Source organism: Symphalangus syndactylus, chromosome 14 (assembly GCF_028878055.3).
Source record: "Symphalangus syndactylus isolate Jambi chromosome 14, NHGRI_mSymSyn1-v2.1_pri, whole genome shotgun sequence".
Lineage (NCBI taxonomy): Eukaryota > Metazoa > Chordata > Mammalia > Primates > Hylobatidae > Symphalangus > Symphalangus syndactylus.
The window spans coordinates 58936766-58964136 of NC_072436.2; positions in this window are offsets into that span (position 1 = coordinate 58936766).

The window sequence follows — 27371 nt, forward strand, 5'->3', positions numbered from 1 at the left end:
GCTTCTGTGTAGTTCTTACTTGAAGATATTCCTTTTTCCACTAAAGGCCCCTTAGCGCTCAGAATGTCCACTTGCAGCTACTGCAGAGAGAGTGTTTCAGAGCTGCTCAATTAAAAGTAAGCTTCAACTCTGTTAACCGAATGTTCAGAGCCCAAAGAAGTTTCACACAATGCTTCTGTGTAGTTTTTATTTGAAGATATTTCTTCTTCCACTATAGGCCCCTTAGTGCTCTGAATATCCACTTCCAGTTTCTACAGAGAGAGTGTTTCAGAACTGCTGAATCAAAAGTAAGCTTCAACTGTGTTAGTTGAATGCACAGAACAGAAAGAAATTTCACAGAATGCTTCTGTCTAGTTTTTATTTGAAGTTATTCCTTTTTCCACTATAGGCTCCTTAGCGCTCCGAATGTCCACTTGCACTTTCTACAGAAAGAGTGTTTCAGATGTGCACAATCCAAAGTAAGCTTCAAGTCTGCTAGTTGAAAGCGCAGAACAGAGAGAAGTTTCACAGAATACTTCTGTGTAGTTTTTATTGGAAGATATTCCTTTTTCCAATGTAGGCCCCTTAGCGATCGGAATGTCCACTTGCAGTTTCCGCAGAAGCAGTGTTTTAGAACTGCTGAATCAAAAGTAAGGCTCAACTCTGTTAGTTGAATGCAAAGAAGAGAAAGAAGTTTCACTGAATGCTTCTGTGTTGTTTTTATTTGAAGATATTCCTTTTTCAACTAAAGGATCCTAAGCCCTCCAAATGTCCACTTGCAGTTTCTACAGAAAGAGTGTTTCAGAACTGCTCAATGCAAAGTACAGTTCAACTCTTTTAGCTGAATGCACAGAAAAGAAAGAAGTTTCACAGAATGTTTCTGTGTAGCTTTTATTTGAAGATAGTCCTGTTTCCACTATAGGCCCTTTATCGCTCCGATTGTCCACTTGCAATTTCTACAGAAAGTGTGCTTCAGAACTGCTCATTAAAAAGTAAGGTTCAACTCTGTTAGTTGAATGCACAGAACAGAAAGAAGTTTCGCAGAATGCTTCTCTGTAGTTTTTATTTGAAGATATTCCTTTTTCCAGTAGAGGACCCTTGGCGCTCCAATTGTTCACTTGCAGTTTCCCCAGAAGGAGTGTTTCAGAACTTCTCAATCAAAAGTAATGTTAAATTCTGTTAGTTGAATGCACAGAACAGAAAGAAGTTTCGCAGAATGCTTCTGTGTCGTTCTTACTTGAAGATATTCCTTTTTCCACTAAAGTCCCCTTAGCGCTCAGAATGTCCACTTGCAGCTACTGCAGAGAGAGTGTTTCAGAGCTGCTCAATTAAAAGTAAGCTTCAACTCTGTTAACCGAATGTTCAGAGCCCAAAGAAGTTTCACACAATGCTTCTGTGTAGTTTTTATTTGAAGATATTTCTTCTTCCACTATAGGCCCCTTAGTGCTCTGAATATCCACTTCCAGTTTCTACAGAGAGAGTGTTTCATAACTGCTGAATCAAAAGTAAGCTTCAACTGTGTTAGTTGAATGCACAGAACAGAAAGAAATTTCACAGAATGCTTCTGTGTAGTTTTTATTTGAAGTTATTCCTTTTTCCACTATAGGCTCCTTAGCGCTCCGAATGTCCACTTGCACTTTCTACAGAAAGAGTGTTTCAGATGTGCACAATCCAAAGTAAGCTTCAAGTCTGCTAGTTGAAAGCGCAGAACAGAGAGAAGTTTCACAGAATACTTCTGTGTAGTTTTTATTGGAAGATATTCCTTTTTCCAATGTAGGCCCCTTAGCGATCGGAATGTCCACTTGCAGTTTCCGCAGAAGCAGTGTTTTAGAACTGCTGAATCAAAAGTAAGGCTCAACTCTGTTAGTTGAATGCAAAGAAGAGAAAGGAGTTTCACTGAATGCTTCTGTGTTGTTTTTATTTGAAGATATTCCTTTTTCAACTAAAGGATCCTAAGCCCTCCAAATGTCCACTTGCAGTTTCTACAGAAAGAGTGTTTCAGAACTGCTCAATGCAAAGTACAGTTCAACTCTTTTAGTTGAATGCACAGAACAGAAAGAAGTTTCACAGAATGCTTCTGTGTAGCTTTTATTTGAAGATACTCCTCTTTCCACTATAGGCCCTTTAGCGCTCCGATTGTCCACATGTAATTTCTACAGAAAGTTTGCTTCAGAACTGCTCACTAAAAAGTAAGGTTCAACTCTGTTAGTTGAATGCACAGAACAGAAAGAAGTTTCGCAGAATGCTTCTCTGTAGTTTTTATTTGAAGATATTCCTTTTTCCATTAGAGGACCCTTGGCGCTCCAATTGTTCACTTGCAGTTTCCCCAGAAGGAGTGTTTCAGAACTTCTCAATCAAAAGTAATGTTAAATTCTGTTAGTTGAATGCACAGAACAGAAAGAAGTTTCGCAGAATGCTTCTGTGTAGTTTTTATTTGAAGTTATTCCTTTTTCCACTATAGGCCCCTTAGCGCTCCGAATGTCCACTTGCACTTTCTACAGAAAGAGTGTTTCAGATGTGCACAATCCAAAGTAAGGTTCAACTCTGTTAGTTGAATGCAAAGAAGAGAAAGAAGTTTCACAGAATGCTTCTGTGTTGTTTTTATTTGAAGATATTCCTTTTTCCACTTAAGGATCCTAAGCCCTCCAAATGTCCACTTGCAGTTTCTACAGAAAGAGTGTTTCAGAACTGCTCAATGCAAAGTAAAGTTCAACTCTTTTAGCTGAATGCACAGAAAAGAAAGAAGTTTCACAGAATGTTTCTGTGTAGCTTTTATTTGAAGATAGTCCTGTTTCCACTATAGGCCCTTTATCGCTCCGATTGTCCACTTGCAATTTCTACAGAAAGTGTGCTTCAGAACTGCTCATTAAAAAGTAAGGTTCAACTCTGTTAGTTGAATGCACAGAACAGAAAGAAGTTTCGCAGAATGCTTCTCTGTAGTTTTTATTTGAAGATATTCCTTTTTCCACATTAGGCCCCTCAGCGCTTCGAACTTCCGCTTTCAATTTGTACAGAAATAGTTTTGCAGATCTGCTGAACCAAAAGTAAGGTTCACTTCTGTTGGTTGAATGCGCCTAAGAGAAAGAAGTTTCACAGAATGTTTCCGTGTAGTTTTTAGTTGAAGATAGTCCTTTTTCCACAATAGACCCCTTATCGCTCTGAATGTCCACTTGCAGTTTCTACTGAAAGAGTGTTTCAGAACTGTTCAATCAAAAGTAAGGTTGAACTCTGTCAATTGAATGCACGGAACAGAAAGAAGTTTCACAGAATGCTTCTGTGTAGTTTCTATTTGAAGATATCCTTTTTGCCACTAAAGGCCCCTAAGCGCTCAGAATGTCCACCTGCAGTTTCTACAGAAAGAGTGTTTCAGAAATGCTCAAAGGAAAGTTCCACTCTGTTAATTGAATGCGCAGAACAGAAAGAATCCTCACAGAATGCTTCTGTGTAGTTTTTATTTGAAGATATTTCATTTTCCACTATACGCCCCTTAATGCTCTGAATGCCCACTTGCAGTTTCTATAGAAAGAGTGTTTCAGAACTGCTGAATCAAAAGTAAGTTTCAACTCTGTTAGTAGAATGCACAGAACAGAAAGGAGTTTCAGAGAATGCTTCTGTGTAGTTTTTATTTGAAGTTATTCCTTTTTCCACTATAGGCCCCTTAGCGCTCCGAATGTCCACTTGCAGTTTCTACAGAAAGAGTGTTTCAGAAGTGTTCAATCAAAACTGATGTTGAACTCTGTGAGGTCAATGCACAGAACAGAAAGAAGTTTCGCAGAATGCTTCTGTGTAGTTCTTACTTGAAGATATTCCTTTTTCCACTAAAGGCCCCTTAGCGCTCAGAATGTCCACTTGCAGCTACTGCAGAGAGAGTGTTTCAGAGCTGCTCAATTAAAAGTAAGCTTCAACTCTGTTAACCGAATGTTCAGAGCCCAAAGAAGTTTCACACAATGCTTCTGTGTAGTTTTTATTTGAAGATATTTCTTCTTCCACTATAGGCCCCTTAGTGCTCTGAATATCCACTTCCAGTTTCTACAGAGAGAGTGTTTCAGAACTGCTGAATCAAAAGTAAGCTTCAACTGTGTTAGTTGAATGCACAGAACAGAAAGAAATTTCACAGAATGCTTCTGTGTAGTTTTTATTTGAAGTTATTCCTTTTTCCACTATAGGCTCCTTAGCGCTCCGAATGTCCACTTGCACTTTCTACAGAAAGAGTGTTTCAGATGTGCACAATCCAAAGTAAGCTTCAAGTCTGCTAGTTGAAAGCGCAGAACAGAGAGAAGTTTCACAGAATACTTCTGTGTAGTTTTTATTGGAAGATATTCCTTTTTCCAATGTAGGCCCCTTAGCGATCGGAATGTCCACTTGCAGTTTCCGCAGAAGCAGTGTTTTAGAACTGCTGAATCAAAAGTAAGGCTCAACTCTGTTAGTTGAATGCAAAGAAGAGAAAGAAGTTTCACTGAATGCTTCTGTGTTGTTTTTATTTGAAGATATTCCTTTTTCAACTAAAGGATCCTAAGCCCTCCAAATGTCCACTTGCAGTTTCTACAGAAAGAGTGTTTCAGAACTGCTCAATGCAAAGTACAGTTCAACTCTTTTAGCTGAATGCACAGAAAAGAAAGAAGTTTCACAGAATGTTTCTGTGTAGCTTTTATTTGAAGATAGTCCTGTTTCCACTATAGGCCCTTTATCGCTCCGATTGTCCACTTGCAATTTCTACAGAAAGTGTGCTTCAGAACTGCTCATTAAAAAGTAAGGTTCAACTCTGTTAGTTGAATGCACAGAACAGAAAGAAGTTTCGCAGAATGCTTCTCTGTAGTTTTTATTTGAAGATATTCCTTTTTCCAGTAGAGGACCCTTGGCGCTCCAATTGTTCACTTGCAGTTTCCCCAGAAGGAGTGTTTCAGAACTTCTCAATCAAAAGTAATGTTAAATTCTGTTAGTTGAATGCACAGAACAGAAAGAAGTTTCACAGAATGCTTCTGTGTCGTTCTTACTTGAAGATATTCCTTTTTCCACTAAAGGCCCCTTAGCGCTCAGAATGTCCACTTGCAGCTACTGCAGAGAGAGTGTTTCAGAGCTGCTCAATTAAAAGTAAGCTTCAACTCTGTTAACCGAATGTTCAGAGCCCAAAGAAGTTTCACGCAATGCTTCTGTGTAGTTTTTATTTGAAGATATTTCTTCTTCCACTATAGGCCCCTTAGTGCTCTGAATATCCACTTCCAGTTTCTACAGAGAGAGTGTTTCAGAACTGCTGAATCAAAAGTAAGCTTCAACTGTGTTAGTTGAATGCACAGAACAGAAAGAAATTTCACAGAATGCTTCTGTGTAGTTTTTATTTGAAGTTATTCCTTTTTCCACTATAGGCTCCTTAGCGCTCCGAATGTCCACTTGCACTTTCTACAGAAAGAGTGTTTCAGATGTGCACAATCCAAAGTAAGCTTCAAGTCTGCTAGTTGAAAGCGCAGAACAGAGAGAAGTTTCACAGAATACTTCTGTGTAGTTTTTATTGGAAGATATTCCTTTTTCCAATGTAGGCCCCTTAGCGATCGGAATGTCCACTTGCAGTTTCCGCAGAAGCAGTGTTTTAGAACTGCTGAATCAAAAGTAAGGCTCAACTCTGTTAGTTGAATGCAAAGAAGAGAAAGGAGTTTCACTGAATGCTTCTGTGTTGTTTTTATTTGAAGATATTCCTTTTTCAACTAAAGGATCCTAAGCCCTCCAAATGTCCACTTGCAGTTTCTACAGAAAGAGTGTTTCAGAACTGCTCAATGCAAAGTACAGTTCAACTCTTTTAGTTGAATGCACAGAACAGAAAGAAGTTTCACAGAATGCTTCTGTGTAGCTTTTATTTGAAGATACTCCTATTTCCACTATAGGCCCTTTAGCGCTCCGATTGTCCACATGTAATTTCTACAGAAAGTTTGCTTCAGAACTGCTCACTAAAAAGTAAGGTTCAACTCTGTTAGTTGAATGCACAGAACAGAAAGAAGTTTCGCAGAATGCTTCTCTGTAGTTTTTATTTGAAGATATTCCTTTTTCCATTAGAGGACCCTTGGCGCTCCAATTGTTCACTTGCAGTTTCCCCAGAAGGAGTGTTTCAGAACTTCTCAATCAAAAGTAATGTTAAATTCTGTTAGTTGAATGCACAGAACAGAAAGAAGTTTCGCAGAATGCTTCTGTGTAGTTTTTATTTGAAGTTATTCCTTTTTCCACTATAGGCCCCTTAGCGCTCCGAATGTCCACTTGCACTTTCTACAGAAAGAGTGTTTCAGATGTGCACAATCCAAAGTAAGGTTCAACTCTGTTAGTTGAATGCAAAGAAGAGAAAGAAGTTTCACAGAATGCTTCTGTGTTGTTTTTATTTGAAGATATTCCTTTTTCCACTTAAGGATCCTAAGCCCTCCAAATGTCCACTTGCAGTTTCTACAGAAAGAGTGTTTCAGAACTGCTCAATGCAAAGTAAAGTTCAACTCTTTTAGCTGAATGCACAGAAAAGAAAGAAGTTTCACAGAATGTTTCTGTGTAGCTTTTATTTGAAGATAGTCCTGTTTCCACTATAGGCCCTTTATCGCTCCGATTGTCCACTTGCAATTTCTACAGAAAGTGTGCTTCAGAACTGCTCATTAAAAAGTAAGGTTCAACTCTGTTAGTTGAATGCACAGAACAGAAAGAAGTTTCGCAGAATGCTTCTCTGTAGTTTTTATTTGAAGATATTCCTTTTTCCACATTAGGCCCCTCAGCGCTTCGAACTTCCGCTTTCAATTTGTACAGAAATAGTTTTGCAGATCTGCTGAACCAAAAGTAAGGTTCACTTCTGTTGGTTGAATGCGCCTAAGAGAAAGAAGTTTCACAGAATGTTTCCGTGTAGTTTTTAGTTGAAGATAGTCCTTTTTCCACAATAGACCCCTTATCGCTCTGAATGTCCACTTGCAGTTTCTACTGAAAGAGTGTTTCAGAACTGTTCAATCAAAAGTAAGGTTGAACTCTGTCAATTGAATGCACGGAACAGAAAGAAGTTTCACAGAATGCTTCTGTGTAGTTTCTATTTGAAGATATCCTTTTTGCCACTAAAGGCCCCTAAGCGCTCAGAATGTCCACCTGCAGTTTCTACAGAAAGAGTGTTTCAGAAATGCTCAAAGGAAAGTTCCACTCTGTTAATTGAATGCGCAGAACAGAAAGAATCCTCACAGAATGCTTCTGTGTAGTTTTTATTTGAAGATATTTCATTTTCCACTATACGCCCCTTAATGCTCTGAATGCCCACTTGCAGTTTCTACAGAAAGAGTGTTTCAGAACTGCTGAATCAAAAGTAAGTTTCAACTCTGTTAGTAGAATGCACAGAAGAGAAAGGAGTTTCAGAGAATGCTTCTGTGTAGTTTTTATTTGAAGTTATTCCTTTTTCCACTATAGGCCCCTTAGCGCTCCGAATGTCCACTTGCAGTTTCTACAGAAAGAGTGTTTCAGAAGTGTTCAATCAAAACTGATGTTGAACTCTGTGAGGTCAATGCACAGAACAGAAAGAAGTTTCGCAGAATGCTTCTGTGTAGTTCTTACTTGAAGATATTCCTTTTTCCACTAAAGGCCCCTTAGCGCTCAGAATGTCCACTTGCAGCTACTGCAGAGAGAGTGTTTCAGAGCTGCTCAATTAAAAGTAAGCTTCAACTCTGTTAACCGAATGTTCAGAGCCCAAAGAAGTTTCACACAATGCTTCTGTGTAGTTTTTATTTGAAGATATTTCTTCTTCCACTATAGGCCCCTTAGTGCTCTGAATATCCACTTCCAGTTTCTACAGAGAGAGTGTTTCAGAACTGCTGAATCAAAAGTAAGCTTCAACTGTGTTAGTTGAATGCACAGAACAGAAAGAAGTTTCGCAGAATGCTTCTGTGTAGTTTTTATTTGAAGTTATTCCTTTTTCCACTATAGGCCCCTTAGCGCTCCGAATGTCCACTTGCACTTTCTACAGAAAGAGTGTTTCAGATGTGCACAATCCAAAGTAAGGTTCAACTCTGTTAGTTGAATGCAAAGAAGAGAAAGAAGTTTCACAGAATGCTTCTGTGTTGTTTTTATTTGAAGATATTCCTTTTTCCACTTAAGGATCCTAAGCCCTCCAAATGTCCACTTGCAGTTTCTACAGAAAGAGTGTTTCAGAACTGCTCAATGCAAAGTAAAGTTCAACTCTTTTAGCTGAATGCACAGAAAAGAAAGAAGTTTCACAGAATGTTTCTGTGTAGCTTTTATTTGAAGATAGTCCTGTTTCCACTATAGGCCCTTTATCGCTCCGATTGTCCACTTGCAATTTCTACAGAAAGTGTGCTTCAGAACTGCTCATTAAAAAGTAAGGTTCAACTCTGTTAGTTGAATGCACAGAACAGAAAGAAGTTTCGCAGAATGCTTCTCTGTAGTTTTTATTTGAAGATATTCCTTTTTCCACATTAGGCCCCTCAGCGCTTCGAACTTCCGCTTTCAATTTGTACAGAAATAGTTTTGCAGATCTGCTGAACCAAAAGTAAGGTTCACTTCTGTTGGTTGAATGCGCCTAAGAGAAAGAAGTTTCACAGAATGTTTCCGTGTAGTTTTTAGTTGAAGATAGTCCTTTTTCCACAATAGACCCCTTATCGCTCTGAATGTCCACTTGCAGTTTCTACTGAAAGAGTGTTTCAGAACTGTTCAATCAAAAGTAAGGTTGAACTCTGTCAATTGAATGCACGGAACAGAAAGAAGTTTCACAGAATGCTTCTGTGTAGTTTCTATTTGAAGATATCCTTTTTGCCACTAAAGGCCCCTAAGCGCTCAGAATGTCCACCTGCAGTTTCTACAGAAAGAGTGTTTCAGAAATGCTCAAAGGAAAGTTCCACTCTGTTAATTGAATGCGCAGAACAGAAAGAATCCTCACAGAATGCTTCTGTGTAGTTTTTATTTGAAGATATTTCATTTTCCACTATACGCCCCTTAATGCTCTGAATGCCCACTTGCAGTTTCTACAGAAAGAGTGTTTCAGAACTGCTGAATCAAAAGTAAGTTTCAACTCTGTTAGTAGAATGCACAGAACAGAAAGGAGTTTCAGAGAATGCTTCTGTGTAGTTTTTATTTGAAGTTATTCCTTTTTCCACTATAGGCCCCTTAGCGCTCCGAATGTCCACTTGCAGTTTCTACAGAAAGAGTGTTTCAGAAGTGTTCAATCAAAACTGATGTTGAACTCTGTGAGGTCAATGCACAGAACAGAAAGAAGTTTCGCAGAATGCTTCTGTGTAGTTCTTACTTGAAGATATTCCTTTTTCCACTAAAGGCCCCTTAGCGCTCAGAATGTCCACTTGCAGCTACTGCAGAGAGAGTGTTTCAGAGCTGCTCAATTAAAAGTAAGCTTCAACTCTGTTAACCGAATGTTCAGAGCCCAAAGTAGTTTCACACAATGCTTCTGTGTAGTTTTTATTTGAAGATATTTCTTCTTCCACTATAGGCCCCTTAGTGCTCTGAATATCCACTTCCAGTTTCTACAGAGAGAGTGTTTCAGAACTGCTGAATCAAAAGTAAGCTTCAACTGTGTTAGTTGAATGCACAGAACAGAAAGAAATTTCACAGAATGCTTCTGTGTAGTTTTTATTTGAAGTTATTCCTTTTTCCACTATAGGCTCCTTAGCGCTCCGAATGTCCACTTGCACTTTCTACAGAAAGAGTGTTTCAGATGTGCACAATCCAAAGTAAGCTTCAAGTCTGCTAGTTGAAAGCGCAGAACAGAGAGAAGTTTCACAGAATACTTCTGTGTAGTTTTTATTGGAAGATATTCCTTTTTCCAATGTAGGCCCCTTAGCGATCGGAATGTCCACTTGCAGTTTCCGCAGAAGCAGTGTTTTAGAACTGCTGAATCAAAAGTAAGGCTCAACTCTGTTAGTTGAATGCAAAGAAGAGAAAGAAGTTTCACTGAATGCTTCTGTGTTGTTTTTATTTGAAGATATTCCTTTTTCAACTAAAGGATCCTAAGCCCTCCAAATTTCCACTTGCAGTTTCTACAGAAGGAGTGTTTCAGAACTGCTCAATGCAAAGTACAGTTCAACTCTTTTAGCTGAATGCACAGAAAAGAAAGAAGTTTCACAGAATGTTTCTGTGTAGCTTTTATTTGAAGATAGTCCTGTTTCCACTATAGGCCCTTTATCGCTCCGATTGTCCACTTGCAATTTCTACAGAAAGTGTGCTTCAGAACTGCTCATTAAAAAGTAAGGTTCAACTCTGTTAGTTGAATGCACAGAACAGAAAGAAGTTCCGCAGAATGCTTCTCTGTAGTTTTTATTTGAAGATATTCCTTTTTCCAGTAGAGGACCCTTGGCGCTCCAATTGTTCACTTGCAGTTTCCCCAGAAGGAGTGTTTCAGAACTTCTCAATCAAAAGTAATGTTAAATTCTGTTAGTTGAATGCACAGAACAGAAAGAAGTTTCGCAGAATGCTTCTGTGTCGTTCTTACTTGAAGATATTCCTTTTTCCACTAAAGGCCCCTTAGCGCTCAGAATGTCCACTTGCAGCTACTGCAGAGAGAGTGTTTCAGAGCTGCTCAATTAAAAGTAAGCTTCAACTCTGTTAACCGAATGTTCAGAGCCCAAAGAAGTTTCACACAATGCTTCTGTGTAGTTTTTATTTGAAGATATTTCTTCTTCCACTATAGGCCCCTTAGTGCTCTGAATATCCACTTCCAGTTTCTACAGAGAGAGTGTTTCAGAACTGCTGAATCAAAAGTAAGCTTCAACTGTGTTAGTTGAATGCACAGAACAGAAAGAAATTTCACAGAATGCTTCTGTGTAGTTTTTATTTGAAGTTATTCCTTTTTCCACTATAGGCCCCTTAGCGCTCCGAATGTCCACTTGCACTTTCTACAGAAAGAGTGTTTCAGATGTGCACAATCCAAAGTAAGCTTCAAGTCTGCTAGTTGAAAACGCAGAACAGAGAGAAGTTTCACAGAATACTTCTGTGTAGTTTTTATTGGAAGATATTCCTTTTTCCAATGTAGGCCCCTTAGCGATCGGAATGTCCACTTGCAGTTTCCGCAGAAGCAGTGTTTTAGAACTGCTGAATCAAAAGTAAGGCTCAACTCTGTTAGTTGAATGCAAAGAAGAGAAAGGAGTTTCACTGAATGCTTCTGTGTTGTTTTTATTTGAAGATATTCCTTTTTCAACTAAAGGATCCTAAGCCCTCCAAATGTCCACTTGCAGTTTCTACAGAAAGAGTGTTTCAGAACTGCTCAATGCAAAGTACAGTTCAACTCTTTTAGTTGAATGCACAGAACAGAAAGAAGTTTCACAGAATGCTTCTGTGTAGCTTTTATTTGAAGATACTCCTCTTTCCACTATAGGCCCTTTAGCGCTCCGATTGTCCACATGTAATTTCTACAGAAAGTTTGCTTCAGAACTGCTCACTAAAAAGTAAGGTTCAACTCTGTTAGTTGAATGCACAGAACAGAAAGAAGTTTCGCAGAATGCTTCTCTGTAGTTTTTATTTGAAGATATTCCTTTTTCCAATAGAGGACCCTTGGCGCTCCAATTGTTCACTTGCAGTTTCCCCAGAAGGAGTGTTTCAGAACTTCTCAATCAAAAGTAATGTTAAATTCTGTTAGTTGAATGCACAGAACAGAAAGAAGTTTCGCAGAATGCTTCTGTGTAGTTTTTATTTGAAGTTATTCCTTTTTCCACTATAGGCCCCTTAGCGCTCCGAATGTCCACTTGCACTTTCTACAGAAAGAGTGTTTCAGATGTGCACAATCCAAAGTAAGGTTCAACTCTGTTAGTTGAATGCAAAGAAGAGAAAGAAGTTTCACAGAATGCTTCTGTGTTGTTTTTATTTGAAGATATTCCTTTTTCCACTTAAGGATCCTAAGCCCTCCAAATGTCCACTTGCAGTTTCTACAGAAAGAGTGTTTCAGAACTGCTCAATGCAAAGTAAAGTTCAACTCTTTTAGCTGAATGCACAGAAAAGAAAGAAGTTTCACAGAATGTTTCTGTGTAGCTTTTATTTGAAGATAGTCCTGTTTCCACTATAGGCCCTTTATCGCTCCGATTGTCCACTTGCAATTTCTACAGAAAGTGTGCTTCAGAACTGCTCATTAAAAAGTAAGGTTCAACTCTGTTAGTTGAATGCACAGAACAGAAAGAAGTTTCGCAGAATGCTTCTCTGTAGTTTTTATTTGAAGATATTCCTTTTTCCACATTAGGCCCCTCAGCGCTTCGAACTTCCGCTTTAATTTGTACAGAAATAGTTTTGCAGATCTGCTGAACCAAAAGTAAGGTTCACTTCTGTTGGTTGAATGCGCCTAAGAGAAAGAAGTTTCACAGAATGTTTCCGTGTAGTTTTTAGTTGAAGATAGTCCTTTTTCCACAATAGACCCCTTATCGCTCTGAATGTCCACTTGCAGTTTCTACTGAAAGAGTGTTTCAGAACTGTTCAATCAAAAGTAAGGTTGAACTCTGTCAATTGAATGCACGGAACAGAAAGAAGTTTCACAGAATGCTTCTGTGTAGTTTCTATTTGAAGATATTCTTTTTGCCACTAAAGGCCCCTAAGCGCTCAGAATGTCCACCTGCAGTTTCTACAGAAAGAGTGTTTCAGAAATGCTCAAAGGAAAGTTCCACTCTGTTAATTGAATGCGCAGAACAGAAAGAATCCTCACAGAATGCTTCTGTGTAGTTTTTATTTGAAGATATTTCATTTTCCACTATACGCCCCTTAATGCTCTGAATGCCCACTTGCAGTTTCTACAGAAAGAGTGTTTCAGAACTGCTGAATCAAAAGTAAGTTTCAACTCTGTTAGTAGAATGCACAGAACAGAAAGGAGTTTCAGAGAATGCTTCTGTGTAGTTTTTATTTGAAGTTATTCCTTTTTCCACTATAGGCCCCTTAGCGCTCCGAATGTCCACTTGCAGTTTCTACAGAAAGAGTGTTTCAGAAGTGTTCAATCAAAACTGATGTTGAACTCTGTGAGGTCAATGCACAGAACAGAAAGAAGTTTCGCAGAATGCTTCTGTGTAGTTCTTACTTGAAGATATTCCTTTTTCCACTAAAGGCCCCTTAGCGCTCAGAATGTCCACTTGCAGCTACTGCAGAGAGAGTGTTTCAGAGCTGCTCAATTAAAAGTAAGCTTCAACTCTGTTAACCGAATGTTCAGAGCCCAAAGAAGTTTCACACAATGCTTCTGTGTAGTTTTTATTTGAAGATATTTCTTCTTCCACTATAGGCCCCTTAGTGCTCTGAATATCCACTTCCAGTTTCTACAGAGAGAGTGTTTCAGAACTGCTGAATCAAAAGTAAGCTTCAACTGTGTTAGTTGAATGCACAGAACAGAAAGAAATTTCACAGAATGCTTCTGTGTAGTTTTTATTTGAAGTTATTCCTTTTTCCACTATAGGCTCCTTAGCGCTCCGAATGTCCACTTGCACTTTCTACAGAAAGAGTGTTTCAGATGTGCACAATCCAAAGTAAGCTTCAAGTCTGCTAGTTGAAAGCGCAGAACAGAGAGAAGTTTCACAGAATACTTCTGTGTAGTTTTTATTGGAAGATATTCCTTTTTCCAATGTAGGCCCCTTAGCGATCGGAATGTCCACTTGCAGTTTCCGCAGAAGCAGTGTTTTAGAACTGCTGAATCAAAAGTAAGGCTCAACTCTGTTAGTTGAATGCAAAGAAGAGAAAGAAGTTTCACTGAATGCTTCTGTGTTGTTTTTATTTGAAGATATTCCTTTTTCAACTAAAGGATCCTAAGCCCTCCAAATGTCCACTTGCAGTTTCTACAGAAAGAGTGTTCCAGAACTGCTCAATGCAAAGTACAGTTCAACTCTTTTAGTTGAATGCACAGAACAGAAAGAAGTTTCACAGAATGCTTCTGTGTAGCTTTTATTTGAAGATACTCCTCTTTCCACTATAGGCCCTTTAGCGCTCCGATTGTCCACATGTAATTTCTACAGAAAGTTTGCTTCAGAACTGCTCACTAAAAAGTAAGGTTCAACTCTGTTAGTTGAATGCACAGAACAGAAAGAAGTTTCGCAGAATGCTTCTCTGTAGTTTTTATTTGAAGATATTCCTTTTTCCAATAGAGGACCCTTGGCGCTCCAATTGTTCACTTGCAGTTTCCCCAGAAGGAGTGTTTCAGAACTTCTCAATCAAAAGTAATGTTAAATTCTGTTAGTTGAATGCACAGAACAGAAAGAAGTTTCGCAGAATGCTTCTGTGTAGTTTTTATTTGAAGTTATTCCTTTTTCCACTATAGGCCCCTTAGCGCTCCGAATGTCCACTTGCACTTTCTACAGAAAGAGTGTTTCAGATGTGCACAATCCAAAGTAAGGTTCAACTCTGTTAGTTGAATGCAAAGAAGAGAAAGAAGTTTCACAGAATGCTTCTGTGTTGTTTTTATTTGAAGATATTCCTTTTTCCACTTAAGGATCCTAAGCCCTCCAAATGTCCACTTGCAGTTTCTACAGAAAGAGTGTTTCAGAACTGCTCAATGCAAAGTAAAGTTCAACTCTTTTAGCTGAATGCACAGAAAAGAAAGAAGTTTCACAGAATGTTTCTGTGTAGCTTTTATTTGAAGATAGTCCTGTTTCCACTATAGGCCCTTTATCGCTCCGATTGTCCACTTGCAATTTCTACAGAAAGTGTGCTTCAGAACTGCTCATTAAAAAGTAAGGTTCAACTCTGTTAGTTGAATGCACAGAACAGAAAGAAGTTTCGCAGAATGCTTCTCTGTAGTTTTTATTTGAAGATATTCCTTTTTCCACATTAGGCCCCTCAGCGCTTCGAACTTCCGCTTTCAATTTGTACAGAAATAGTTTTGCAGATCTGCTGAACCAAAAGTAAGGTTCACTTCTGTTGGTTGAATGCGCCTAAGAGAAAGAAGTTTCACAGAATGTTTCCGTGTAGTTTTTAGTTGAAGATAGTCCTTTTTCCACAATAGACCCCTTATCGCTCTGAATGTCCACTTGCAGTTTCTACTGAAAGAGTGTTTCAGAACTGTTCAATCAAAAGTAAGGTTGAACTCTGTCAATTGAATGCACGGAACAGAAAGAAGTTTCACAGAATGCTTCTGTGTAGTTTCTATTTGAAGATATTCTTTTTGCCACTAAAGGCCCCTAAGCGCTCAGAATGTCCACCTGCAGTTTCTACAGAAAGAGTGTTTCAGAAATGCTCAAAGGAAAGTTCCACTCTGTTAATTGAATGCGCAGAACAGAAAGAATCCTCACAGAATGCTTCTGTGTAGTTTTTATTTGAAGATATTTCATTTTCCACTATACGCCCCTTAATGCTCTGAATGCCCACTTGCAGTTTCTACAGAAAGAGTGTTTCAGAACTGCTGAATCAAAAGTAAGTTTCAACTCTGTTAGTAGAATGCACAGAACAGAAAGGAGTTTCAGAGAATGCTTCTGTGTAGTTTTTATTTGAAGTTATTCCTTTTTCCACTATACGCCCCTTAGCGCTCCGAATGTCCACTTGCAGTTTCTACAGAAAGAGTGTTTCAGAAGTGTTCAATCAAAACTGATGTTGAACTCTGTGAGGTCAATGCACAGAACAGAAAGAAGTTTCGCAGAATGCTTCTGTGTAGTTCTTACTTGAAGATATTCCTTTTTCCACTAAAGGCCCCTTAGCGCTTAGAATGTCCACTTGCAGCTACTGCAGAGAGAGTGTTTCAGAGCGGCTCAATTAAAAGTAAGCTTCAACTCTGTTAACCGAATGTTCAGAGCCCAAAGAAGTTTCACACAATGCTTCTGTGTAGTTTTTATTTGAAGATATTTCTTCTTCCACTATAGGCCCCTTAGTGCTCTGAATATCCACTTCCAGTTTCTACAGAGAGAGTGTTTCAGAACTGCTGAATCAAAAGTAAGCTTCAACTGTGTTAGTTGAATGCACAGAACAGAAAGAAATTTCACAGAATGCTTCTGTGTAGTTTTTATTTGAAGTTATTACTTTTTCCACTATAGGCTCCTTAGCGCTCCGAATGTCCACTTGCACTTTCTACAGAAAGAGTGTTTCAGATGTGCACAATCCAAAGTAAGCTTCAAGTCTGCTAGTTGAAAGCGCAGAACAGAGAGAAGTTTCACAGAATACTTCTGTGTAGTTTTTATTGGAAGATATTCCTTTTTCCAATGTAGGCCCCTTAGCGATCGGAATGTCCACTTGCAGTTTCCGCAGAAGCAGTGTTTTAGAACTGCTGAATCAAAAGTAAGGCTCAACTCTGTTAGTTGAATGCAAAGAAGAGAAAGAAGTTTCACTGAATGCTTCTGTGTTGTTTTTATTTGAAGATATTCCTTTTTCAACTAAAGGATCCTAAGCCCTCCAAATGTCCACTTGCAGTTTCTACAGAAAGAGTGTTCCAGAACTGCTCAATGCAAAGTACAGTTCAACTCTTTTAGTTGAATGCACAGAACAGAAAGAAGTTTCACAGAATGCTTCTGTGTAGCTTTTATTTGAAGATACTCCTCTTTCCACTATAGGCCCTTTAGCGCTCCGATTGTCCACATGTAATTTCTACAGAAAGTTTGCTTCAGAACTGCTCACTAAAAAGTAAGGTTCAACTCTGTTAGTTGAATGCACAGAACAGAAAGAAGTTTCGCAGAATGCTTCTCTGTAGTTTTTATTTGAAGATATTCCTTTTTCCAATAGAGGACCCTTGGCGCTCCAATTGTTCACTTGCAGTTTCCCCAGAAGGAGTGTTTCAGAACTTCTCAATCAAAAGTAATGTTAAATTCTGTTAGTTGAATGCACAGAACAGAAAGAAGTTTCGCAGAATGCTTCTGTGTAGTTTTTATTTGAAGTTATTCCTTTTTCCACTATAGGCCCCTTAGCGCTCCGAATGTCCACTTGCACTTTCTACAGAAAGAGTGTTTCAGATGTGCACAATCCAAAGTAAGGTTCAACTCTGTTAGTTGAATGCAAAGAAGAGAAAGAAGTTTCACAGAATGCTTCTGTGTTGTTTTTATTTGAAGATAGTCCTTTTTCCACTTAAGGATCCTAAGCCCTCCAAATGTTCACTTGCAGTTTCTACAGAAAGAGTGTTTCAGAACTGCTCAATGCAAAGTAAAGTTCAACTCTTTTAGCTGAATGCACAGAAAAGAAAGAAGTTTCACAGAATGTTTCTGTGTTTCTTTTATTTGAAGATAGTCCTGTTTCCACTATAGGCCCTTTATCGCTCCGATTGTCCACTTGCAATTTCTACAGAAAGTGTGCTTCAGAACTGCTCATTAAAAAGTAAGGTTCAACTCTGTTAGTTGAATGCACAGAACAGAAAGAAGTTTCGCAGAATGCTTCTCTGTAGTTTTTATTTGAAGATATTCCTTTTTCCAATAGAGGACCCTTGGCGCTCCAATTGTTCACTTGCAGTTTCCCCAGAAGGAGTGCTTCAGAACTTCTCAATCAAAAGTAATGTTAAATTCTGTTAGTTGAATGCACAGAACAGAAAGAAGTTTCGCAGAATGCTTCTGTGTCGTTCTTACTTGAAGATATTCCTTTTTCCACTAAAGGCCCCTTAGCGCTCAGAATGTCCACTTGCAGCTACTGCAGAGAGAGTGTTTCAGAGCTGCTCAATTAAAAGTAAGCTTCAACTCTGTTAACCGAATGTTCAGAGCCCAAAGAAGTTTCACACAATGCTTCTGTGTAGTTTTTATTTGAAGATATTTCTTCTTCCACTATAGGCCCCTTAGTGCTCTGAATATCCACTTCCAGTTTCTACAGAGAGAGTGTTTCAGAACTGCTGAATCAAAAGTAAGCTTCAACTGTGTTAGTTGAATGCACAGAACAGAAAGAAATTTCACAGAATGCTTCTGTGTAGTTTTTATTTGAAGTTATTCCTTTTTCCACTATAGGCCCCTTAGCGCTCCGAATGTCCACTTGCACTTTCTACAGAAAGAGTGTTTCAGATGTGCACAATCCAAAGTAAGCTTCAAGTATGATAGTTGAAAGCGCAGAACAGAGAGAAGTTTCACACAATACTTCTGTGTAGTTTTTATTGGAAGATATTCCTTTTTCCAATGTAGGCCCCTTAGCGATCGGAATGTCCACTTGCAGTTTCCGCAGAAGCAGTGTTTTAGAACTGCTGAATCAAAAGTAAGGCTCAACTCTGTTAGTTGAATGCAAAGAAGAGAAAGGAGTTTCACTGAATGCTTCTGTGTTGTTTTTATTTGAAGATATTCCTTTTTCAACTAAAGGATCCTAAGCCCTCCAAATGTCCACTTGCAGTTTCTACAGAAAGAGTGTTTCAGAACTGCTCAATGCAAAGTACAGTTCAAATCTTTTAGTTGAATGCACAGAACAGAAAGAAGTTTCACAGAATGCTTCTGTGTAGCTTTTATTTGAAGATACTCCTCTTTCCACTATAGGCCCTTTAGCGCTCCGATTGTCCACATGTAATTTCTACAGAAAGTTTTCTTCAGAACTGCTCACTAAAAAGTAAGGTTCAACTCTGTTAGTTGAATGCACAGAACAGAAAGAAGTTTCGCAGAATGCTTCTCTGTAGTTTTTATTTGAAGATATTCCTTTTTCCAATAGAGGACCCTTGGCGCTCCAATTGTTCACTTGCAGTTTCCCCAGAAGGAGTGTTTCAGAACTTCTCAATCAAAAGTAATGTTAAATTCTGTTAGTTGAATGCACAGAACAGAAAGAAGTTTCGCAGAATGCTTCTGTGTAGTTTTTATTTGAAGTTATTCCTTTTTCCACTATAGGCCCCTTAGCGCTCCGAATGTCCACTTGCACTTTCTACAGAAAGAGTGTTTCAGATGTGCACAATCCAAAGTAAGGTTCAACTCTGTTAGTTGAATGCAAAGAAGAGAAAGAAGTTTCACAGAATGCTTCTGTGTTGTTTTTATTTGAAGATATTCCTTTTTCCACTTAAGGATCCTAAGCCCTCCAAATGTCCACTTGCAGTTTCTACAGAAAGAGTGTTTCAGAACTGCTCAATGCAAAGTAAAGTTCAACTCTTTTAGCTGAATGCACAGAAAAGAAAGAAGTTTCACAGAATGTTTCTGTGTAGCTTTTATTTGAAGATAGTCCTGTTTCCACTATAGGCCCTTTATCGCTCCGATTGTCCACTTGCAATTTCTACAGAAAGTGTGCTTCAGAACTGCTCATTAAAAAGTAAGGTTCAACTCTGTTAGTTGAATGCACAGAACAGAAAGAAGTTTCGCAGAATGCTTCTCTGTAGTTTTTATTTGAAGATATTCCTTTTTCCACATTAGGCCCCTCAGCGCTTCGAACTTCCGCTTTCAATTTGTACAGAAATAGTTTTGCAGATCTGCTGAACCAAAAGTAAGGTTCACTTCTGTTGGTTGAATGCGCCTAAGAGAAAGAAGTTTCACAGAATGTTTCCGTGTAGTTTTTAGTTGAAGATAGTCCTTTTTCCACAATAGACCCCTTATCGCTCTGAATGTCCACTTGCAGTTTCTACTGAAAGAGTGTTTCAGAACTGTTCAATCAAAAGTAAGGTTGAACTCTGTCAATTGAATGCACGGAACAGAAAGAAGTTTCACAGAATGCTTCTGTGTAGTTTCTATTTGAAGATATTCTTTTTGCCACTAAAGGCCCCTAAGCGCTCAGAATGTCCACCTGCAGTTTCTACAGAAAGAGTGTTTCAGAAATGCTCAAAGGAAAGTTCCACTCTGTTAATTGAATGCGCAGAACAGAAAGAATCCTCACAGAATGCTTCTGTGTAGTTTTTATTTGAAGATATTTCATTTTCCACTATACGCCCCTTAATGCTCTGAATGCCCACTTGCAGTTTCTACAGAAAGAGTGTTTCAGAACTGCTGAATCAAAAGTAAGTTTCAACTCTGTTAGTAGAATGCACAGAACAGAAAGGAGTTTCAGAGAATGCTTCTGTGTAGTTTTTATTTGAAGTTATTCCTTTTTCCACTATAGGCCCCTTAGCGCTCCGAATGTCCACTTGCAGTTTCTACAGAAAGAGTGTTTCAGAAGTGTTCAATCAAAACTGATGTTGAACTCTGTGAGGTCAATGCACAGAACAGAAAGAAGTTTCGCAGAATGCTTCTGTGTAGTTCTTACTTGAAGATATTCCTTTTTCCACTAAAGGCCCCTTAGCGCTCAGAATGTCCACTTGCAGCTACTGCAGAGAGAGTGTTTCAGAGCTGCTCAATTAAAAGTAAGCTTCAACTCTGTTAACCGAATGTTCAGAGCCCAAAGAAGTTTCACACAATGCTTCTGTGTAGTTTTTATTTGAAGATATTTCTTCTTCCACTATAGGCCCCTTAGTGCTCTGAATATCCACTTCCAGTTTCTACAGAGAGAGTGTTTCAGAACTGCTGAATCAAAAGTAAGCTTCAACTGTGTTAGTTGAATGCACAGAACAGAAAGAAATTTCACAGAATGCTTCTGTGTAGTTTTTATTTGAAGTTATTCCTTTTTCCACTATAGGCTCCTTAGCGCTCCGAATGTCCACTTGCACTTTCTACAGAAAGAGTGTTTCAGATGTGCACAATCCAAAGTAAGCTTCAAGTCTGCTAGTTGAAAGCGCAGAACAGAGAGAAGTTTCACAGAATACTTCTGTGTAGTTTTTATTGGAAGATATTCCTTTTTCCAATGTAGGCCCCTTAGCGATCGGAATGTCCACTTGCAGTTTCCGCAGAAGCAGTGTTTTAGAACTGCGGAATCAAAAGTAAGGCTCAACTCTGTTAGTTGAATGCAAAGAAGGGAAAGGAGTTTCACTGAATGCTTCTGTGTTGTTTTTATTTGAAGATATTCCTTTTTCAACTAAAGGATCCTAAGCCCTCCAAATGTCCACTTGCAGTTTCTACAGAAAGAGTGTTTCAGAACTGCTCAATGCAAAGTACAGTTCAACTCTTTTAGTTGAATGCACAGAACAGAAAGAAGTTTCACAGAATGCTTCTGTGTAGCTTTTATTTGAAGATACTCCTCTTTCCACTATAGGCCCTTTAGCGCTCCGATTGTCCACATGTAATTTCTACAGAAAGTTTGCTTCAGAACTGCTCACTAAAAAGTAAGGTTCAACTCTGTTAGTTGAATGCACAGAACAGAAAGAAGTTTCGCAGAATGCTTCTCTGTAGTTTTTATTTGAAGATATTCCTTTTTCCAATAGAGGACCCTTGGCACTCCAATTGTTCACTTGCAGTTTCCCCAGAAGGAGTGTTTCAGAACTTCTCAATCAAAAGTAATGTTAAATTCTGTTAGTTGAATGCACAGAACAGAAAGAAGTTTCGCAGAATGCTTCTGTGTAGTTTTTATTTGAAGTTATTCCTTTTTCCACTATAGGCCCCTTAGCGCTCCGAATGTCCACTTGCACTTTCTACAGAAAGAGTGTTTCAGATGTGCACAATCCAAAGTAAGGTTCAACTCTGTTAGTTGAATGCAAAGAAGAGAAAGAAGTTTCACAGAATGCTTCTGTGTTGTTTTTATTTGAAGATATTCCTTTTTCCACTTAAGGATCCTAAGCCCTCCAAATGTCCACTTGCAGTTTCTACAGAAAGAGTGTTTCAGAACTGCTCAATGCAAAGTAAAGTTCAACTCTTTTAGCTGAATGCACAGAAAAGAAAGAAGTTTCACAGAATGTTTCTGTGTAGCTTTTATTTGAAGATAGTCCTGTTTCCACTATAGGCCCTTTATCGCTCCGATTGTCCACTTGCAATTTCTACAGAAAGTGTGCTTCAGAACTGCTCATTAAAAAGTAAGGTTCAACTCTGTTAGTTGAATGCACAGAACAGAAAGAAGTTTCGCAGAATGCTTCTCTGTAGTTTTTATTTGAAGATATTCCTTTTTCCACATTAGGCCCCTCAGCGCTTCGAACTTCCGCTTTCAATTTGTACAGAAATAGTTTTGCAGATCTGCTGAACCAAAAGTAAGGTTCACTTCTGTTGGTTGAATGCGCCTAAGAGAAAGAAGTTTCACAGAATGTTTCCGTGTAGTTTTTAGTTGAAGATAGTCCTTTTTCCACAATAGACCCCTTATCGCTCTGAATGTCCACTTGCAGTTTCTACTGAAAGAGTGTTTCAGAACTGTTCAATCAAAAGTAAGGTTGAACTCTGTCAATTGAATGCACGGAACAGAAAGAAGTTTCACAGAATGCTTCTGTGTAGTTTCTATTTGAAGATATCCTTTTTGCCACTAAAGGCCCCTAAGCGCTCAGAATGTCCACCTGCAGTTTCTACAGAAAGAGTGTTTCAGAAATGCTCAAAGGAAAGTTCCACTCTGTTAATTGAATGCGCAGAACAGAAAGAATCCTCACAGAATGCTTCTGTGTAGTTTTTATTTGAAGATATTTCATTTTCCACTATACGCCCCTTAATGCTCTGAATGCCCACTTGCAGTTTCTACAGAAAGAGTGTTTCAGAACTGCTGAATCAAAAGTAAGTTTCAACTCTGTTAGTAGAATGCACAGAACAGAAAGGAGTTTCAGAGAATGCTTCTGTGTAGTTTTTATTTGAAGTTATTCCTTTTTCCACTATAGGCCCCTTAGCGCTCCGAATGTCCACTTGCAGTTTCTACAGAAAGAGTGTTTCAGAAGTGTTCAATCAAAACTGATGTTGAACTCTGTGAGGTCAATGCACAGAACAGAAAGAAGTTTCGCAGAATGCTTCTGTGTAGTTCTTACTTGAAGATATTCCTTTTTCCACTAAAGGCCCCTTAGCGCTCAGAATGTCCACTTGCAGCTACTGCAGAGAGAGTGTTTCAGAGCTGCTCAATTAAAAGTAAGCTTCAACTCTGTTAACCGAATGTTCAGAGCCCAAAGAAGTTTCACACAATGCTTCTGTGTAGTTTTTATTTGAAGATATTTCTTCTTCCACTATAGGCCCCTTAGTGCTCTGAATATCCACTTCCAGTTTCTACAGAGAGAGTGTTTCAGAACTGCTGAATCAAAAGTAAGCTTCAACTGTGTTAGTTGAATGCACAGAACAGAAAGAAATTTCACAGAATGCTTCTGTCTAGTTTTTATTTGAAGTTATTCCTTTTTCCACTATAGGCTCCTTAGCGCTCCGAATGTCCACTTGCACTTTCTACAGAAAGAGTGTTTCAGATGTGCACAATCCAAAGTAAGCTTCAAGTCTGCTAGTTGAAAGCGCAGAACAGAGAGAAGTTTCACAGAATACTTCTGTGTAGTTTTTATTGGAAGATATTCCTTTTTCCAATGTAGGCCCCTTAGCGATCGGAATGTCCACTTGCAGTTTCCGCAGAAGCAGTGTTTTAGAACTGCTGAATCAAAAGTAAGGCTCAACTCTGTTAGTTGAATGCAAAGAAGAGAAAGAAGTTTCACTGAATGCTTCTGTGTTGTTTTTATTTGAAGATATTCCTTTTTCAACTAAAGGATCCTAAGCCCTCCAAATGTCCACTTGCAGTTTCTACAGAAAGAGTGTTTCAGAACTGCTCAATGCAAAGTACAGTTCAACTCTTTTAGCTGAATGCACAGAAAAGAAAGAAGTTTCACAGAATGTTTCTGTGTAGCTTTTATTTGAAGATAGTCCTGTTTCCACTATAGGCCCTTTATCGCTCCGATTGTCCACTTGCAATTTCTACAGAAAGTGTGCTTCAGAACTGCTCATTAAAAAGTAAGGTTCAACTCTGTTAGTTGAATGCACAGAACAGAAAGAAGTTTCGCAGAATGCTTCTCTGTAGTTTTTATTTGAAGATATTCCTTTTTCCAGTAGAGGACCCTTGGCGCTCCAATTGTTCACTTGCAGTTTCCCCAGAAGGAGTGTTTCAGAACTTCTCAATCAAAAGTAATGTTAAATTCTGTTAGTTGAATGCACAGAACAGAAAGAAGTTTCACAGAATGCTTCTGTGTCGTTCTTACTTGAAGATATTCCTTTTTCCACTAAAGGCCCCTTAGCGCTCAGAATGTCCACTTGCAGCTACTGCAGAGAGAGTGTTTCAGAGCTGCTCATTTAAAAGTAAGCTTCAACTCTGTTAACCGAATGTTCAGAGCCCAAAGAAGTTTCACGCAATGCTTCTGTGTAGTTTTTATTTGAAGATATTTCTTCTTCCACTATAGGCCCCTTAGTGCTCTGAATATCCACTTCCAGTTTCTACAGAGAGAGTGTTTCAGAACTGCTGAATCAAAAGTAAGCTTCAACTGTGTTAGTTGAATGCACAGAACAGAAAGAAATTTCACAGAATGCTTCTGTGTAGTTTTTATTTGAAGTTATTCCTTTTTCCACTATAGGCTCCTTAGCGCTCCGAATGTCCACTTGCACTTTCTACAGAAAGAGTGTTTCAGATGTGCACAATCCAAAGTAAGCTTCAAGTCTGCTAGTTGAAAGCGCAGAACAGAGAGAAGTTTCACAGAATACTTCTGTGTAGTTTTTATTGGAAGATATTCCTTTTTCCAATGTAGGCCCCTTAGCGATCGGAATGTCCACTTGCAGTTTCCGCAGAAGCAGTGTTTTAGAACTGCTGAATCAAAAGTAAGGCTCAACTCTGTTAGTTGAATGCAAAGAAGAGAAAGAAGTTTCACTGAATGCTTCTGTGTTGTTTTTATTTGAAGATATTCCTTTTTCAACTAAAGGATCCTAAGCCCTCCAAATGTCCACTTGCAGTTTCTACAGAAGGAGTGTTTCAGAACTGCTCAATGCAAAGTACAGTTCAACTCTTTTAGCTGAATGCACAGAAAAGAAAGAAGTTTCACAGAATGTTTCTGTGTAGCTTTTATTTGAAGATAGTCCTGTTTCCACTATAGGCCCTTTATCGCTCCGATTGTCCACTTGCAATTTCTACAGAAAGTGTGCTTCAGAACTGCTCATTAAAAAGTAAGGTTCAACTCTGTTAGTTGAATGCACAGAACAGAAAGAAGTTCCGCAGAATGCTTCTCTGTAGTTTTTATTTGAAGATATTCCTTTTTCCAGTAGAGGACCCTTGGCGCTCCAATTGTTCACTTGCAGTTTCCCCAGAAGGAGTGTTTCAGAACTTCTCAATCAAAAGTAATGTTAAATTCTGTTAGTTGAATGCACAGAACAGAAAGAAGTTTCGCAGAATGCTTCTGTGTCGTTCTTACTTGAAGATATTCCTTTTTCCACTAAAGGCCCCTTAGCGCTCAGAATGTCCACTTGCAGCTACTGCAGAGAGAGTGTTTCAGAGCTGCTCAATTAAAAGTAAGCTTCAACTCTGTTAACCGAATGTTCAGAGCCCAAAGAAGTTTCACACAATGCTTCTGTGTAGTTTTTATTTGAAGATATTTCTTCTTCCACTATAGGCCCCTTAGTGCTCTGAATATCCACTTCCAGTTTCTACAGAGAGAGTGTTTCAGAACTGCTGAATCAAAAGTAAGCTTCAACTGTGTTAGTTGAATGCACAGAACAGAAAGAAATTTCACAGAATGCTTCTGTGTAGTTTTTATTTGAAGTTATTCCTTTTTCCACTATAGGCCCCTTAGCGCTCCGAATGTCCACTTGCACTTTCTACAGAAAGAGTGTTTCAGATGTGCACAATCCAAAGTAAGCTTCAAGTCTGCTAGTTGAAAACGCAGAACAGAGAGAAGTTTCACAGAATACTTCTGTGTAGTTTTTATTGGAAGATATTCCTTTTTCCAATGTAGGCCCCTTAGCGATCGGAATGTCCACTTGCAGTTTCCGCAGAAGCAGTGTTTTAGAACTGCTGAATCAAAAGTAAGGCTCAACTCTGTTAGTTGAATGCAAAGAAGAGAAAGGAGTTTCACTGAATGCTTCTGTGTTGTTTTTATTTGAAGATATTCCTTTTTCAACTAAAGGATCCTAAGCCCTCCAAATGTCCACTTGCAGTTTCTACAGAAAGAGTGTTTCAGAACTGCTCAATGCAAAGTACAGTTCAACTCTTTTAGTTGAATGCACAGAACAGAAAGAAGTTTCACAGAATGCTTCTGTGTAGCTTTTATTTGAAGATACTCCTCTTTCCACTATAGGCCCTTTAGCGCTCCGATTGTCCACATGTAATTTCTACAGAAAGTTTGCTTCAGAACTGCTCACTAAAAAGTAAGGTTCAACTCTGTTAGTTGAATGCACAGAACAGAAAGAAGTTTCGCAGAATGCTTCTCTGTAGTTTTTATTTGAAGATATTCCTTTTTCCAATAGAGGACCCTTGGCGCTCCAATTGTTCACTTGCAGTTTCCCCAGAAGGAGTGTTTCAGAACTTCTCAATCAAAAGTAATGTTAAATTCTGTTAGTTGAATGCACAGAACAGAAAGAAGTTTCGCAGAATGCTTCTGTGTAGTTTTTATTTGAAGTTATTCCTTTTTCCACTATAGGCCCCTTAGCGCTCCGAATGTCCACTTGCACTTTCTACAGAAAGAGTGTTTCAGATGTGCACAATCCAAAGTAAGGTTCAACTCTGTTAGTTGAATGCAAAGAAGAGAAAGAAGTTTCACAGAATGCTTCTGTGTTGTTTTTATTTGAAGATATTCCTTTTTCCACTTAAGGATCCTAAGCCCTCCAAATGTCCACTTGCAGTTTCTACAGAAAGAGTGTTTCAGAACTGCTCAATGCAAAGTAAAGTTCAACTCTTTTAGCTGAATGCACAGAAAAGAAAGAAGTTTCACAGAATGTTTCTGTGTAGCTTTTATTTGAAGATAGTCCTGTTTCCACTATAGGCCCTTTATCGCTCCGATTGTCCACTTGCAATTTCTACAGAAAGTGTGCTTCAGAACTGCTCATTAAAAAGTAAGGTTCAACTCTGTTAGTTGAATGCACAGAACAGAAAGAAGTTTCGCAGAATGCTTCTCTGTAGTTTTTATTTGAAGATATTCCTTTTTCCACATTAGGCCCCTCAGCGCTTCGAACTTCCGCTTTCAATTTGTACAGAAATAGTTTTGCAGATCTGCTGAACCAAAAGTAAGGTTCACTTCTGTTGGTTGAATGCGCCTAAGAGAAAGAAGTTTCACAGAATGTTTCCGTGTAGTTTTTAGTTGAAGATAGTCCTTTTTCCACAATAGACCCCTTATCGCTCTGAATGTCCACTTGCAGTTTCTACTGAAAGAGTGTTTCAGAACTGTTCAATCAAAAGTAAGGTTGAACTCTGTCAATTGAATGCACGGAACAGAAAGAAGTTTCACAGAATGCTTCTGTGTAGTTTCTATTTGAAGATATTCTTTTTGCCACTAAAGGCCCCTAAGCGCTCAGAATGTCCACCTGCAGTTTCTACAGAAAGAGTGTTTCAGAAATGCTCAAAGGAAAGTTCCACTCTGTTAATTGAATGCGCAGAACAGAAAGAATCCTCACAGAATGCTTCTGTGTAGTTTTTATTTGAAGATATTTCATTTTCCACTATACGCCCCTTAATGCTCTGAATGCCCACTTGCAGTTTCTACAGAAAGAGTGTTTCAGAACTGCTGAATCAAAAGTAAGTTTCAACTCTGTTAGTAGAATGCACAGAACAGAAAGGAGTTTCAGAGAATGCTTCTGTGTAGTTTTTATTTGAAGTTATTCCTTTTTCCACTATAGGCCCCT